This window comes from Lathyrus oleraceus, unplaced genomic scaffold (assembly GCF_024323335.1).
Source record: "Lathyrus oleraceus cultivar Zhongwan6 unplaced genomic scaffold, CAAS_Psat_ZW6_1.0 chrUn0095, whole genome shotgun sequence".
Lineage (NCBI taxonomy): Eukaryota > Viridiplantae > Streptophyta > Magnoliopsida > Fabales > Fabaceae > Lathyrus > Lathyrus oleraceus.
In genome coordinates this window covers 18,350-33,065 of record NW_026112486.1, presented here as the reverse complement: position 1 = coordinate 33,065, position 14,716 = coordinate 18,350, and the positions used below count along the sequence as shown (strand labels likewise).

Here is a 14,716-nt window from a genome sequence, read left to right as displayed (position 1 = left end):
CGGATTCAGATGGCCAACCAGGAGATCAAAGTGAAGATGGAAGATCAAGACAAGCGACATGCCCTGGAAGCAAAGCGCTTTGAGATGGATACTGCCTACTATGGGAAGGTCAGTCAGGCTTTGGCATCTTCAACAAAGGAGCACGACATCACGAAGGAGAGGCTAGCCAGAGCTACAAGGGTTATTGAGGCCGAGAAGAGGAGGCAAATCCTTGTGAGAGATCAGAGAGACGCCAGAGCTAGAGCCCTCGCTGCAGAATGGGAGGCAGAGAAAGCTAAGATCATCGCCGAGAGAGATCATTGCATTGCTGAGAGAGATTATCACTTCAGGCAGATGAAGATTCACCAGAAAGAGGTGGGGAGATTACAGCAGGAGAATACCGAGCTCAGGTTCGCCGCAGAGTTCGCGAGGATGGAAGATGAGATAGGGCCATCTGTGGGACCCTCATCAGGCTAGCTTGTGTCATTTGTGTGGATTACCGTCAGGCTTGTTGACGGAATTCATTTTGCTTGCATTTCTTTCCCGATTCTGGAGATTTGTATCTAATTTTGATGTATGACTATGGCACTTATTGTGCGTTTTGCTATGGGATGGTTATTTTCATTCAGTGATTGATCTTCAAGCTTTATTTGCTTTACCGTATGCACTCACACAGCACACACATGGTTGGGGGTATTTTGCTGAAATCATATATCTCTGATCTGTATGATGAAATCAAGTGCTGAATATCAGAATATTGCTGCCGAATTATTATTTGTCTCAATGAAGCCAGGATCGAAAGACAAAAGTGTTCCTCATGTGGATAAACACTGCATTCATGCATGATCATAATAACTTGTGCTTTATTTTGCAGGTATTTGTTGCTAACGTGCTTGATTGTTTCAGGAATCATTGCTCGTGCCCGCAGAACTGTACCTTTGCACTCAACCCGTCCTCACAGATACTTCACGCGACGCAATACTCCTCGACTGATGGATCTCCCGAATACTGATATCCTCGAGTTGAAAGACAAGATGAATGAGCTGATCAACATCATGCAAGGTTTTGCAGTTGGTCAGAAAGCTCTAGCTGATAAAGTTGAGAAGCTCGAGCGGGCTTCAGTGGAAAACAGCGGTGTTAACCTGGATGGTGTCTCCAACCAGGGGCTGGGTGGTTCTTGAGATGGTGGTAAGAGGACAACCGTGGGTGTAGTGAATAATGCTGCCGGTTTTGGTGCTGCAGGTGGTCAACCGGGTCAGAATCTGAAAGACAGTCTGTTCCCGCCTTTCTTCGGTGTTGATGACGACAGAGAGGAAGATAGAGAGGCTGATCAGTTTTCCATGCATAATGAACCTTTTGGTCAGTATGGTGCCCCTCCGCAGAACAAAGAGATTCAACTGCTGGCTGAAAAGATCAGGGCCTTGGAGAGTTATGCCACTCCTGGGGTGGTCAACATGTCAAACATGGGGTTAGTGGAGGAGATTGTGATCCCGCAGAAATTTAAAGCGCCCACATTTGATCGGTACAATGGGAGTTCCTGCCCCGAAACACATCTTCAGGCATTCGTCCGTAAGATCTCAGCTTACACCATGGACCAAAAGCTGTGGATGTATTTCTTCCAGGACAGTCTGTCCGGAGGATCCCTGGAATGGTACACCAAGCTCAAGTCCTCAGATATCAAGAACTGGCAAGATCTTGGGGACGCATTCTTTAAGCAGTATCAGTTCAACGCTGATATGGCCCCGAGTCGTACCCAGCTGCAGGGTATGTCTCAAAAGAACAATGAAGGGTTTAAAGAATACGCCAAAAGATGGAGGGAGTTGGCTGCCAGGGTGCAACCTCCTCTAGTTGACAGGGAGATGTCTGATCTCTTTATGGGGACCCTGCAGGGGGCATATGCTGAGAGGATGGTTGGTTGTCCAGTGACCAACTTTTCAGATATAGTGGTGGCTGGTGAGAGGATTGAGAGCTGGCTGAAGCTCGGAAAGATTCAAGGAGGTAATGCTTCTTCTTCAGGGTCGAAGAAACCCTTCAGTAATGGTCAGAGGAAGAAAGAGGGTGATACCAGTGCGGTCTATGCACAGAGGGGACCCAGTAGGGATCGTTACTTCCAGCACACTGCTGCGGTAACTATTCCTGCTGAGAATCAACAACCGCAACAGCAACAGCAACAACCTCAACAACAGAGACAACCGTTTCAACAGAGGCCACAGAGGGCTGGTTACCAGGTCAAGGGCCGAATGAATGATAGGCAGTTTGACAGGCCACCGGTGACTTACTCTTTTCTGTTGAAGAAATTGCAAGATCTGGGGTTAGTACAGTTGAGGACGCTGGCACCTTTGAGACCTGATCAGAGGCCAGCCAACTATGATGAAAATGCAAAATGCGAATTCCATTCAGGTGCTCCCGGACATAACATAGAGAACTGCAAAGCTTTTAAGCATGTGGTTCAAGACCTGGTGGATTCGAAAGTTATCAACTTCGCACCATCTCCCAATGTCAATGCTAATCCCATGCCCGCGCATGGTCAAAGGGGGGTGAATGCTATCTCTGAGGAAAGCAGAATCGGGCTGTCAACTGTTGATCAGTTGAGGACTCCGTTAGCTGAGGTTAAACGGCAGTTGTTGTTGAATAGGGTTCACCCGGGCTGTGGTATGGATTGTGCTGAGTGCGCTGTTGTTCAGAACAGGTGTGAATTATTAAGGAAGATTGTCCAGGGCCTGATGGACGAGGGGAGTATTCTGATCGAGAAGGTTGATTTGGGGAAGGATGAGGTCTCCACCATAACAATTTATTTTGATCCGGTGGATTTGTCTACTCTTGCTGAGGCGGCTCCAGTTACCATCACGGTACCTGGACCAATTCCGTATGACAAAAATGATGTCGTGCCATGGCATTATGGTGGAGAGGTGTACTGTAACGGTGAGAAGGTGGAAGATCCGATTGCAAGTGAAACCACCGTTTCAAAGGTGGATAATGCCGGTCCCAGCGGTTTCACTCGCAGTGGAAGATTGTTTGCTCCGGATGCCTTGAGGGGAGGAGAAGGAGAGAAAGAGAAAAAAGAAAAGGCCGGGGCTTTAGCCAGGGCGAAAGGGAAAGTAGTGGTTAATGATGGTACTCCTGATGTGACACCGGCGCCTGTGGGGTCGGAAGCAAAGCTTGATGATGATGCAGAGGAATTTTTAAGGATCATCAAGAAGTCTGAATACAAGCTGGTTGACCATCTGCAGCAGACTCCCTCCAAAATATCAATTATGTCGTTGCTGTTAAGCTCTGAGGGGTATAGAGAGGCTCTGTTGAAAATCTTGAAGAAAGCCTATGTTCCTCAAGAGATAACAATAAACCAGTTGGAGACGGTCGTGTCTAACGTGCATGCCAGCCATGGGCTGGGTTTTACAGACATGGACCTGACTGTGGATGGGAGGAATCATAACCGGGCACTTCACATTGCGATGGAATGTAAAGGGGCTGTGCTTTCGCATGTGCTGGTTGATACCGGTTCCTCATTGAATGTGTTGCCAAAGAAGGCTCTGGCAAAGTTGAATTGTGACGGGCTGATTCTGACTCCGACTGACTTGATAGTAAGGGCATTCGATGGATCGAAGCGGGCCGTGTTTGGAGAAGTTGAGCTTCCTGTGAAGATAGGCCTAGAGGTGTTCAAGTCGACTTTCTATGTCATGGATATTCAGCCGGCATACAGTTGCTTGTTGGGTAGGCCGTGGATCCATGCTGCTGGGGCAGTAACCTCGACTTTGCACCAAAAGCTGAAATATATATGGGAAGGTCAAGTCGTCATTGTGTGCGGAGAAGAGGACATCTTTGTCAGCCACCTGTCCTCATTCAAATATGTGGAGATGGACGGCGAAATCTGGGAGACGCCGAGTCAAGCTTTCGAAACCGTTAAGGTGAAGAATGCTCTGTTTGCGAAAGAGGAGGAGAAACCGTCCATTGCTTCGTATAAACAGGCCACTGAGGTGGTGAAGAGTGGAGAGGCTCCTGGTTGGGGCAGGATGATGGACATCTCCGCGAAGAAGGACCGCTTCGGAGTGGGGTACCAGCCAGGCAGAGGCTCGGGACAAGGCAGAGGACGCCGTACGTCAGTCACATTCACTAGTGCCGGAATGCTGGATCCGGATCACATCTGCATGATGAGTGATGAAGCTGATAGCGACTGCGACATTGATCGGTGGATAAAGCCGTGCGCACCAGGGATGGGAGTCCAGAACTGGAAGGCTGAAAAGATCATCCGGGTCACTCTACTGGAAGAGTAATATTTTTCCTGTTTTGATTTTATATGCATGAAAGCCATACGTGTTGCCCGACACGTAATGGTTCATTGTAAGGGCCACCTCATGTTTAAATTTGCAAATTTGCATCATTAATAAAAGGATGTTTTTCAGTTAAAAGCGGTGTTCCCTGTTTTTCATTTATTTTTGCAGTTTAAAAATAATAAAAACAAAATAAAAATGGCAATGTTTTCATTTTTCTCTTTTTTCGATTTGTCTCACACCGGTTCTAAAGCAATGCATGAATCAACATTCATGCAGATGCGATTCTTCTCCGGATCTCATTAATAACAATCCTGTTACACCCTCGTATGACTTCGACAATCCAATCTATCATGCTGAAGAAGAAGACGAAGAAGATTGTGAACTGCCAGGGGAATTAGCCAGGTTGTTGAAACAAGAGGAGAAGGTGATTCAGCCGCATGAAGAGCAGATTGAGGTTGTGAATCTGGGTACCGACGAGGTCAAGAAAGAAGTGAAAATCGGGGCTGCTTTGGAGGAAAGTGTCAAGAGCAGATTAGTAGTATTGTTGAAAGAGTATGTCGACATCTTTGCCTGGTCTTATCAAGATATGCCAGGGTTGGATACCGATATCGTTGTGCACAAACTACCGTTGAGATCAGATTGTCCTCCAGTAAAGCAGAAGTTGCGCAGAACTCGACCTGACATGGCGATGAAAATCAAAGAGGAAGTGCAGAAGCAGTGGGATGCTGGTTTCCTTGCTGTCACTAATTATCCGCCATGGGTCACGAACATTGTGCCAGTCCCGAAGAAGGATGGTAAAGTGAGAATGTTTGTGGATTACCGAGATCTGAACAGAGCTAGTCCGAAGGATGATTTTCCGTTACCTCACATTGATGTGTTGGTAGATAATACAGCTCAATTCTCGGTGTTTTCCTTCATGGATGACTTTTCTGGCTATAATCAAATCAAAATGTCGCCAGATGATATGGAGAAAACAACGTTCATTACACCGTGGGGCACCTTTTGTTATAAGGTGATGCCATTTGGTCTCAAGAACGCCGGTGCTACTTATCAGAGGGCTATGGTGACTTTGTTTCATGATATGATTCATCATGAAATTGAATGCTATGTTGATGACATGATAGCAAAGTCCCAGACAGAAGAGGGGCATTTGGTAGATCTGGCCAAGTTGTTCGACCGGCTGAGACAGTTCAGACTGAGGTTGAATCCGAACAAATGCACATTCGGAGTGCGGTCCGGTAAATTGCTGGGGTTCATTGTAAGCGAGAAAGGAATCGAGGTTGATCCTGCTAAAGTAAAAGCGATAAGAGAAATGCCTGAACCGAGAACAGAGAAGGAGGTTCGTGGTTTCTTAGGTAGATTGAACTACATTTCACGGTTCATATCTCACCTAACAGCCACGTGTGAACCAATATTCAAGTTATTGAGAAAAGATCAAACGGTCAGGTGGAATAATGATTGCCAAGCGGCGTTTGAAAAAATAAAAGAGTATTTGCAGGAGCCTCCGATTCTGATGCCTCCTGTGGAGGGAAGACCGTTAATTCTGTACCTGACAGTCCTCGAGGGGTCTATGGGGTGTGTATTGGGGCAGCATGACGAGTCTGGTCGAAAAGAGCATGCCATATACTACCTTAGCAAAAAGTTTACCGACTGTGAAACAAGATATTCACTGCTCGAGAAAACTTGCTGTGCTTTGGTCTGGGCTGCTCGCCGACTGAGGCAGTACATGCTGGTTCATACCACTTTATGATTTCCAAGATGGATCCAATCAAGTACATTTTTGAGAAGCCAGCATTGACTGGACGGGTTGCGAGGTGGCAAATGATTTTGACAGAATATGATATACAGTATACCTCTCAGAAGGCAATCAAGGGGAGTGTATTGTCTGATTACCTCGCTCAGCAACCCATTGATGATTATCAACCGATGAAGTTTGAATTCCCTGATGAGGACATCATGTTTCTCAAATCGAAAGATTGTGAGGAACCAATCCCGGAGGAGGGGCCTGACCCTGAATCCGAATGGATTCTGATGTTTGATGGGGCCGTTAACGTGAATGGAAGCGGTGTTGGTGCTGTTTTGGTTACGCCGAAAGGATCTCATATTCCTTTTGCTTCCCGGCTAACATTTGAGTGCACCAACAACGTGGCTGAATATGAAGCTTGTATATTGGGGATTGAAGAGGTGATTGATTTGAGAATCAAGAACCTTGTCATATATGGAGATTCAGCTCTGGTGATAAATCAAGTTAACGGGAAATGGTATACGCATCAGTCTCATTTAATTCCATATCGGGATTATACGAGGAGATTGTTGACGTTTTTCACCAAGGTAAAGTTGCATCATGTGCCCAGAGAGGAGAATCCTTTGGCAGATGCTTTGGCTACTCTGGCCGCCTTGATTAAGGTGTAGTGGTGGAATCAGTTCCCCAGTGTTAAGGTAGGTCGTCTGGATAGACCGGCTTATGTGTTTGCTGTTGATACAGCGTCTGATGATGAGAAGCCGTGGTATTATGATATCAAGCGGTATCTAGAGACTCAAGAGTATCCTGAGGGAGCATCGAAGAAGGACCGAAAGACTCTGCGGAGGTTGGCCATGGTGTTCTATCTGAATAAGGATGGGGTTCTGTACAAGAGGAATTTTGATTGGGTCTTGCTCAGATGTGTCGATGATAGAGAAGCAAGCCAATTGATGAAAGAGGTTCATGAGGGATCGTTTGGTACCCATGCCAGTGGGAATGAAATGGTGAAGAAGCTGCTGAGAGCAGGTTATTATTGGATGACAATGGAGGCCCAATGTTTCAATTTTGTGCGGAAGTGTCATAAATGCCAGATTTATGCTGACAAGGTGCACGTGCCTCCAAATCCATTGAGTTTGATGTCGTCTCCATGGCCGTTCGCTATGTGGGGCATTGATATGATTGGGAAGATTGAGCCTACAGCTTTGAATGGGCATCGATTCATATTGGTGGCTATTGATTACTTCACCAAGTGGGTGGAAGCAGCCTCTTATACGAATGTGACGAAGCAGGTCGTTGCCAGATTTCTCAAGAGAGACATCATTTGCAGATATGGGGTTCCCGAGAGAATCATTACTGATAATGGTTCTAATTTGAACAATAAGATGATGGCAGAACTGTACCGGGAATTCAAGATTGAGCATCACAATTCTTCTCCCTATCGTCCGAAGATGAATGGGGCGGTTGAGGCAGCCAACAAGAATATCAAGAAGATTGTGCAGAAAATGGTGGTAACCTATAAAGACTGGCATGAGATGTTGCCGTTTGCATTGCATGGGTATCGAACATCAGTGCGCACATCTACTGGAGCAACTCCTTTCTCATTGGTATATGGAATGGAAGCCGTACTACCGGTTGAGGTTCAGATTCCCTCTTTGAGAGTCCTGATGGACGTAAAGTTGCAAGAGGCTGAATGGGTAAGGACCCGGTACGAAGAGTTAAGCCTGATTGAAGAAAAGAGGCTAGCGGCCATCTGTCATGGACAGTTATACTAGCAACGGATGAAGCGTGCTTTTGACAGAAAGGTGCGACCTCGGGTATATCACGTGGGTGATATAGTGCTGAAAAGGATCCTTCCTCCTCAAAACGATCGAAGGGGCAAATGGACGCCGAATTATGAAGGTCCATTCGTGGTCAAGAAGGTCTTCTCTGGAGGAGCCTTGTTGCTAACGACCATGGATGGCGAAGATTTTCCGTCCCCTGTGAATGCGGACGCAGTTAAAAAATACTTCGTATAAAGAGACCCGCTGGACGAAAAGAATAAAATAGTCCAGGCAAAAATGGGCATCTCGGCGAACCAAAAAAAAAAAAAAGAAGAAAAGGTTCGGGCAAAAATTAGGGATAAAATGAAAAAACTGTACACCCGGCAAGTCGAAAACCTGAAAAGGCGACTTGGGAAAAAAAGGGTATCCCGGTGGACTGAAAACCCGAAAGGGCGGTCCAGGCAAAAGAGGGATTGAAACGAACAACTGCGTCTGGCATGATCGTTTGCGCTTTGGTTAAAGCATCATGAATAATGCCCGGTGGGGATCAGTCGGAATTGTCTTGTTCAGAAGGCAGAAAGCACGGAGAGTCTGAGGACATATGGGGTGTAACCGAGTTGAAACTCGATGAGATCACGGGTTTCACATTGCCATTAGGATATATTTTTCCTTTTGTACGCAATTACCTCTTTTTAGGAATTGCTTCCTTTGTATTGCTCAATTTGAGCCACACACTTTTTCAATCAATAAAATGCATATTCAGTCAAATAATTTTGTTTTTGTTTTTCAATACCGCTTTGATTGCAAAAACATCCGATTATTTTTGATAAAGAATCTTGCATTTTAAGACATACAGGTCCCTTCCGATGCATGCTTATAAGATTGAAAGATTGAAATCTTATTCAGAAGGTTGAGTGACCCAAGTGTTGAAATCTTGACACGCCTGGGGCATGGTTTTATCTAACGATCTGTTTTGCAGGAACTGTTAGGTATTTTCACTCACTTGCAGGTCGTGATGTGGAAGCTGTTGACAAAACAAATCCCCATGGAGTCCAATCAGGGACGAAGGAATATGAAGGGATGACGAAGAGACGTTGAGACGTACGACGATCCTTGAATGATAATCAAGAAGACTCTTCAAAATCGGAAGATTGGAAAGTATGTAGAAATTCCCCGCAGGGTCCAATCAGGGATAAGCGAGATTGAATAACGGTGAAAATGACGGCGAAAGGACGTACGACGACCCTTGGAATTAATCAAGAAGACTCTTCAAAGTCTGAAAATTGAAAAGTCTGTATATTCCCCAGGAGTTCGCTCTCCGTCGAGCGTGGCGCGACTTGGAATACAAGATGATGGAGCAAAAAAGGTCCAGACGAGTCGGGATGTATATCTCCAAGCAGAGTCATGAGGACCAAATCCCCAGCAGATCCCAGGTCTGTGGTTTCCCTAGCAGGGTCAGGATGGTTATCCCCAACAGGTTTTAGATCGATGCTTCCCTAGTCTTAGGCCTGGAGGTTGCTGTTTCCCAGCAGAGCTATCTGTGAGCATTTCCCCCAGTGAAGTCGCCAGGTATTTGTGAGGGTTCCCCAAAGCAGAGTCGGGATTGATATCCCCCAGCAAGTCAAAGACTGTTGTATCCCCACAGAGTGCGTTGGTGGTTATTATCCCCAGCAGTTTCCCGAGCGGATTGGGTGCAAAGAAGGTTTCCCCAGCAAGGGTTGCCTTTTCCCAGCAACAGCAGTGCTATTCCCCAGCAGGGTGGAGATCGGAGTATTGGCGAGTTCCTCAGCAGAGTGTCTCGTGCTCCTCAGAAGAGTCCCTTGAGGGGGATGCCTTTTATGCATTCATCATGTAGCGTAAGCATAACATATTGCATAGAAAAAATAAATCGCGTAGCATTTCCATAATTATGGAGCATTACGCAGAAAAAGTCATTCATCATTACAAGCATAAGCTAGTCTCAAACCGTGGTTACTGTTTGAGAGGTGATTTTGCCCAAAGGTGAAGGTTACTCCGAGGAGTTTAGCCTCATGATTTACTCAAGATGTTCCCCAGTAGTGCGATACTGGAGGAAGTTTCTGTCGTGCGAGACAACAGTTGGTGGATGTTACTCTGAGGAGTTTAATATCAGGGTGATTGTATCAGCAATGTTCTCCAGTAGTGCGATACTGGAGGAAACTTTTCCGTCGAGCAGAGATGGGAAATGTTATGCGATCAGCGCAATTCAAGTCGTGGTTACAGCTTGGAGGTTTTGGTTTCGCCGGATGGTGAAGATGTTACTCTGAGGAGTTTAGCATCATGATGTCAGATCAGCAATGTTCTCCAGTAGTGCGATACTGGATGAAACTTTTTTCCGTCGGACGGAGATGGAAGTGAAATCAAAGGATGTTGCGCGATCAGCGCGATTTCGGGGTTCAAACGGAGAAAGGGAAATGTTGAGACATTTTCTGGAGATCGGGGTTCAATCGGAGAAAGGGAAGTGTTGTGACATTTTCTGGAGATCGGGGTTCATATGGAGATTGGAGTTGAAGATTGTATCCGGGATGAAGTCCTCAGGATTATCTTCTGTTCATGTGTCACCTAAGACTTTGGCGGAGGCCAGTGGAGGTCGTTATGGGTGTCTTCTGAGGAAGAGATGCACATGTTACCTTCCTTTTGTGAAGGTGTACCCTCTGATATGTCTCCCTCAGAGTGGTTTGGTGTTATTTCCGATGTTGCCAGCGGAATTATCACAAGAAGTGGGAGAGCGGGGTTCAAATGGAGAAAGGGAGATGTTGAGGCATTTTCTGGAGATCGGGGTTCAACTGGAGAAAGGGAAGTGTTGAGGCATTTTCTGGAGATTGGGGTTCAAATGGAGAAAAGGAGACACGAGGTGTTTTCTGGAGAACGGGGTTCACAATGGCGATCACGAGTTATCGTCAGGCGACTGGGGTTCAAAGTGGAGAATGGGGTTCATCATGTTGGCAAATAGGAGAACGGGGTTCAAATGCAATGATCCGGGATCATTTGCGCAAAAGAAAATTTCGGGGTTCAAGAAAATGAAAAAAAAAGAAGACAATTTTTCGGGGTTCAAGAAAAGCATAAAAATAATAATAATAATCCCCAGTGGATGCGGTGTTCAGGCCATGGTTATCCCTGTGTTACCAATTATTTTGGTATCCAGGTCGATGTTGCTGTTTCGGTGATCAGGCCGACTTTCTCCGTACCAGACGGATTTTTCTTTCAAGATTGTGTTTCTTTGCCGATTCTGACAGGCATTGTTATTTATTTTCCCATCAGAGTGCAAATTGTTCGTCTGTTCTTGGTATTCAATCACTCTTCATCCTGATCATCTGAAAGCCGAGGCTATTCATATCGACAGGTTCACAGTGAATTGAATAGGGGCAGCTGTAACACCTCAAAATTTGCCCTCCTCTCTTGGGACTAGTTTAACATATTGCATTGCATTCTTTAGGTCATTAGACATTGCATTGCACATCATGTGGTTACATTGAGCAAGTCATCTTCCAAGTCTTGATCAGAAGATAAAGAGGTGGATGATGCAAGCTAGGGTTTCATTGAATGGACTGATCATTAACTATCTGAGGGTGGTGGTTCAAATTAGGGTTTTGATTCTCAAGGGAGATTGATCTTCATCTTGGTTGCAATGGTACATCATCATCATGATGGTCTTGATATCATCTAGAAGATTCAAGTGATTGATCAGCTACCTTGAGATTAGGGTTTTGACCACTGGTCAACCCTAATCAGTTGCATTAGGCCAATCAGGGCATGGCAAGGAGATGGGGTCTACAATGGATATGGGGATCATCATGTGATTATATTGAGCTTATGGAAGCTAGGATATCATCATTGAGCCATTTCATCAGAAGTTTGGGGCTCAGCTTGATCAGTGCACAACCAAATTCATCTATCAGTTGGAAAAGTCAACTGTGGTCAACTGTGCTTGATTTTATGGATTTGGAGGTTGGAAAGAGTTGGATATACTTCATTCATGTTGAAATGATAACATGAAATTATATCATATTTTAGGACTTAATTCAATTAAATTTTATCATTATTTATTTCAGTTCACTTCATTTTATTAGATATTACGCGGTATTTTCTTCCTATTTGTCTCAGGTGGCTTATTTTGAAGCACAAGTAAAAATGGAAGAAAAGGAGGTGCAAAAAGGAGAGAAAATGAACCAAATATCAAAGCCCAGCCCAAAGTACAAGAACACAGGTGCTGTGTCTGTGACGGACGTCACAGAGGCTGTGACGAGCGTCACGCCTTGCACACTCCTGTGACGAACGTCACACATGGTGTGACGAACGTCACACCAGTCCCCTACATTTTTGGCGCAAGGAACGCTTCAGAGACGTTGAGGGAGAGTTGAAGCCGATATCCACGCCTAAGTACTTTGCACTTTGAAGACCTTTGGAAGCGGAAGCAGTTACTCAAGGCACCAATATAAATAGCCACTTTCCAAACCTAAAAGGGTTCCACGCTTTTTCCATATTTTTTCCTTTTGCCGTTTTCGCTTTTGCCTTTTTCTCTTCCAGCAACTTAAGCATTATTTTTACAGCATTGCTTTCACGAGTTTTACACTATTTCCCTTGCAATTTCTATTTCCTTTTTAGCATTTAGTTAATTCTTTTCGCACAATAGTTTCTACACCGGAAACTATTGTGTACCTTTTTATCGGATCTAACCTTACGTTAGAATCCAGTTTTTATTTCCTTCGTTTTAATTTGTTGTTTAATTGAAGAATCCAAGAACAAATCCTACCGGCTTGTGGTGGAGTGTTCAAGACTACTGTTTAACTTATTCAGGTTCTTTAATTATTATTTAATGCTTTGTTTTATTATTTATTTATATTATCTGCCTGGGATGAGTCTGTTTATGCATGATAAGTATTTAAGTTTGTTTAGCATGTCTGGCTAATTCGCTTAGATATCAGTATGTAAAGTAAGCGGAATAAGGAATCAAAAACTAAGTCGGTTTAATTAAATTTAAAATTAAAATCACTCTTTTTACGGTCTCAATTTACAGGGTTAATAACAAAGGTTTTTTTTTACGAAAGTAAAAGACATAAAGAAGTTAAAATCAATAGAGCGAGAGTTTGAGGTTTTAACTGGACAGTGTAAATTAGACATTAATTCTAGATCAGGGCGAGAGCAAGTTTTAGAGTTAATTAAATTCCGATCTTTTCCAAAAAGTATTTTTAAAGATTGAATGTGAGGACGAGAGTTAAGCATTCGAGTTTAATTATATAACCTAAGTCAACAGAGCGAGAGTTTGAGATAAGGGTGTTTAAACGGTCAGTGTTTTCTTGAAAAGAGTTTCTATGGACTGTATTGCTTTCAAAAAATGGTTTTTTGACTTAATTATAAGTGACAGCTACATTAACATAAAATCATGGTTTATTCAACAGAGCGAGAGTTTGAGATAAAACTTTTAATCAATAAAGTCAACTGAAAAGATTTATTTTAAAACCAAGAAACCGACAAAGAATTGATTCCCTAATTACGACGAACTACATACCGATATCCGCTTTATTAATATTTAATTTAGATTCTATTTTTAGTTTTAGCTTTTCCCCCAATCAATCGAACATTATCCACCTTAGCTTTACGAAGTAACCTTAGATAACGGTATATCGATTCATAAGTCCCTGTGGGATCGATATCTTTTAAAACTACGCGATAGAACTGTGCACTTGCAGTTTGTACCCCAATTTCGACTCACGAAGTCGAGCGATCAAGTTTTTGGTGCCGTTGCCGGGGACTTTTATTTAATTGATATCGTAACTCTTCCGTTACGCTGTAGAGACTAAGGTTTCTTTTTCTTCTGTTCTTTCTTTCGTTGATTCGTATGCCACGCACTCGCTCACAAGGCGAACCGCTCTATTTACGAATCAACGATATCGAACTATATCTCCGAGTCCTACGACGAATTCGGGAATATCGTGCTGCAAACAATCTCCCTCCTGTAGAACTTCCTGATTTCAAAAACATTTTTCCTTCGATACCCGAGATGGCAGAACCAGCTCGTGCTCTTAGAGATTACGCCGCCCCATCGCAAGATGAACCACATTCAAGTATTGCTCCACCCGCAATCGAAGCAAACAACTTCGAACTTAAACCTTCGCTGTTGCAGGCTGTGCAACAGAACCAATTCTCTGGAAATCCTACCGAGGATCCAAACCTTCATTTATCCGTATTTGTCCAATACGCTGATACTGTTAAAGCTAATGGTGTCACTTCAGAGGCAATTCGACATCGTCTTTTTCCTTTCTCATTAAGAGATAGCGCTAGAAGATGGCTTCAGTCTCTCCCTTCCAACTCTGTCACCACATGGAACGAGTTGAAGAAAGTTTTTCTTGCCCGATACTTTCCGCCAAGCAAAACAGCTATGTTAAGAGCCCAGATAAACGGATTTAAACAGAAAGACAACGAGTCTCTTTTCGAAGCATGTGAAAGATACAAAGACATGATGAGACTTTGCCCACACCATGGTTTGGAAGACTGGTTAGTAATTCACACATTTTATAATGGTCGCTTGTACAACACAAGGTTAACAATAGACGCCGCTGCAGGTGGTGCACTAATGAATAAACCTTATGCTGATGCTTACCAGCTTATCGAGAGCATGGCCCAAAACCACTATCAGTAGGGAACCGAACGAACAATGGTGGAAAAACCTCAAACGAAAACTGGCATGTACGAGATAAGTAACCTTGATCACGTCAATGCAAAAGTGGATGCTTTGGTCCAAAAAATTGAAAGTTTAAATGTATCACCTCCAGCCGCCGTGGTTGCTATAACTCAGAATTGCGAGGTCTGTGGAATCCAAGGTCACACTCCTACGGATTGTCAACTCTTAACAGGAATCCAAGCAGAGCAAGTAAACTACGCTCAAGGAAGCCCCTACTCGCATACCTATAACTCAAATTGGAAGAACCATCCAAACTTTTCATATA

The 14,716-nt window shown here is 44.1% G+C and overlaps 1 pseudogene; it reads right to left on the bottom strand.

The window, feature by feature from the left end:
• Positions 1–14,155: 14,155 nt before the first annotated feature.
• On the bottom strand, positions 14,156–14,255 carry LOC127112383 (uncharacterized; annotated as a pseudogene).
• Positions 14,256–14,716: the final 461 nt, after the last annotated feature.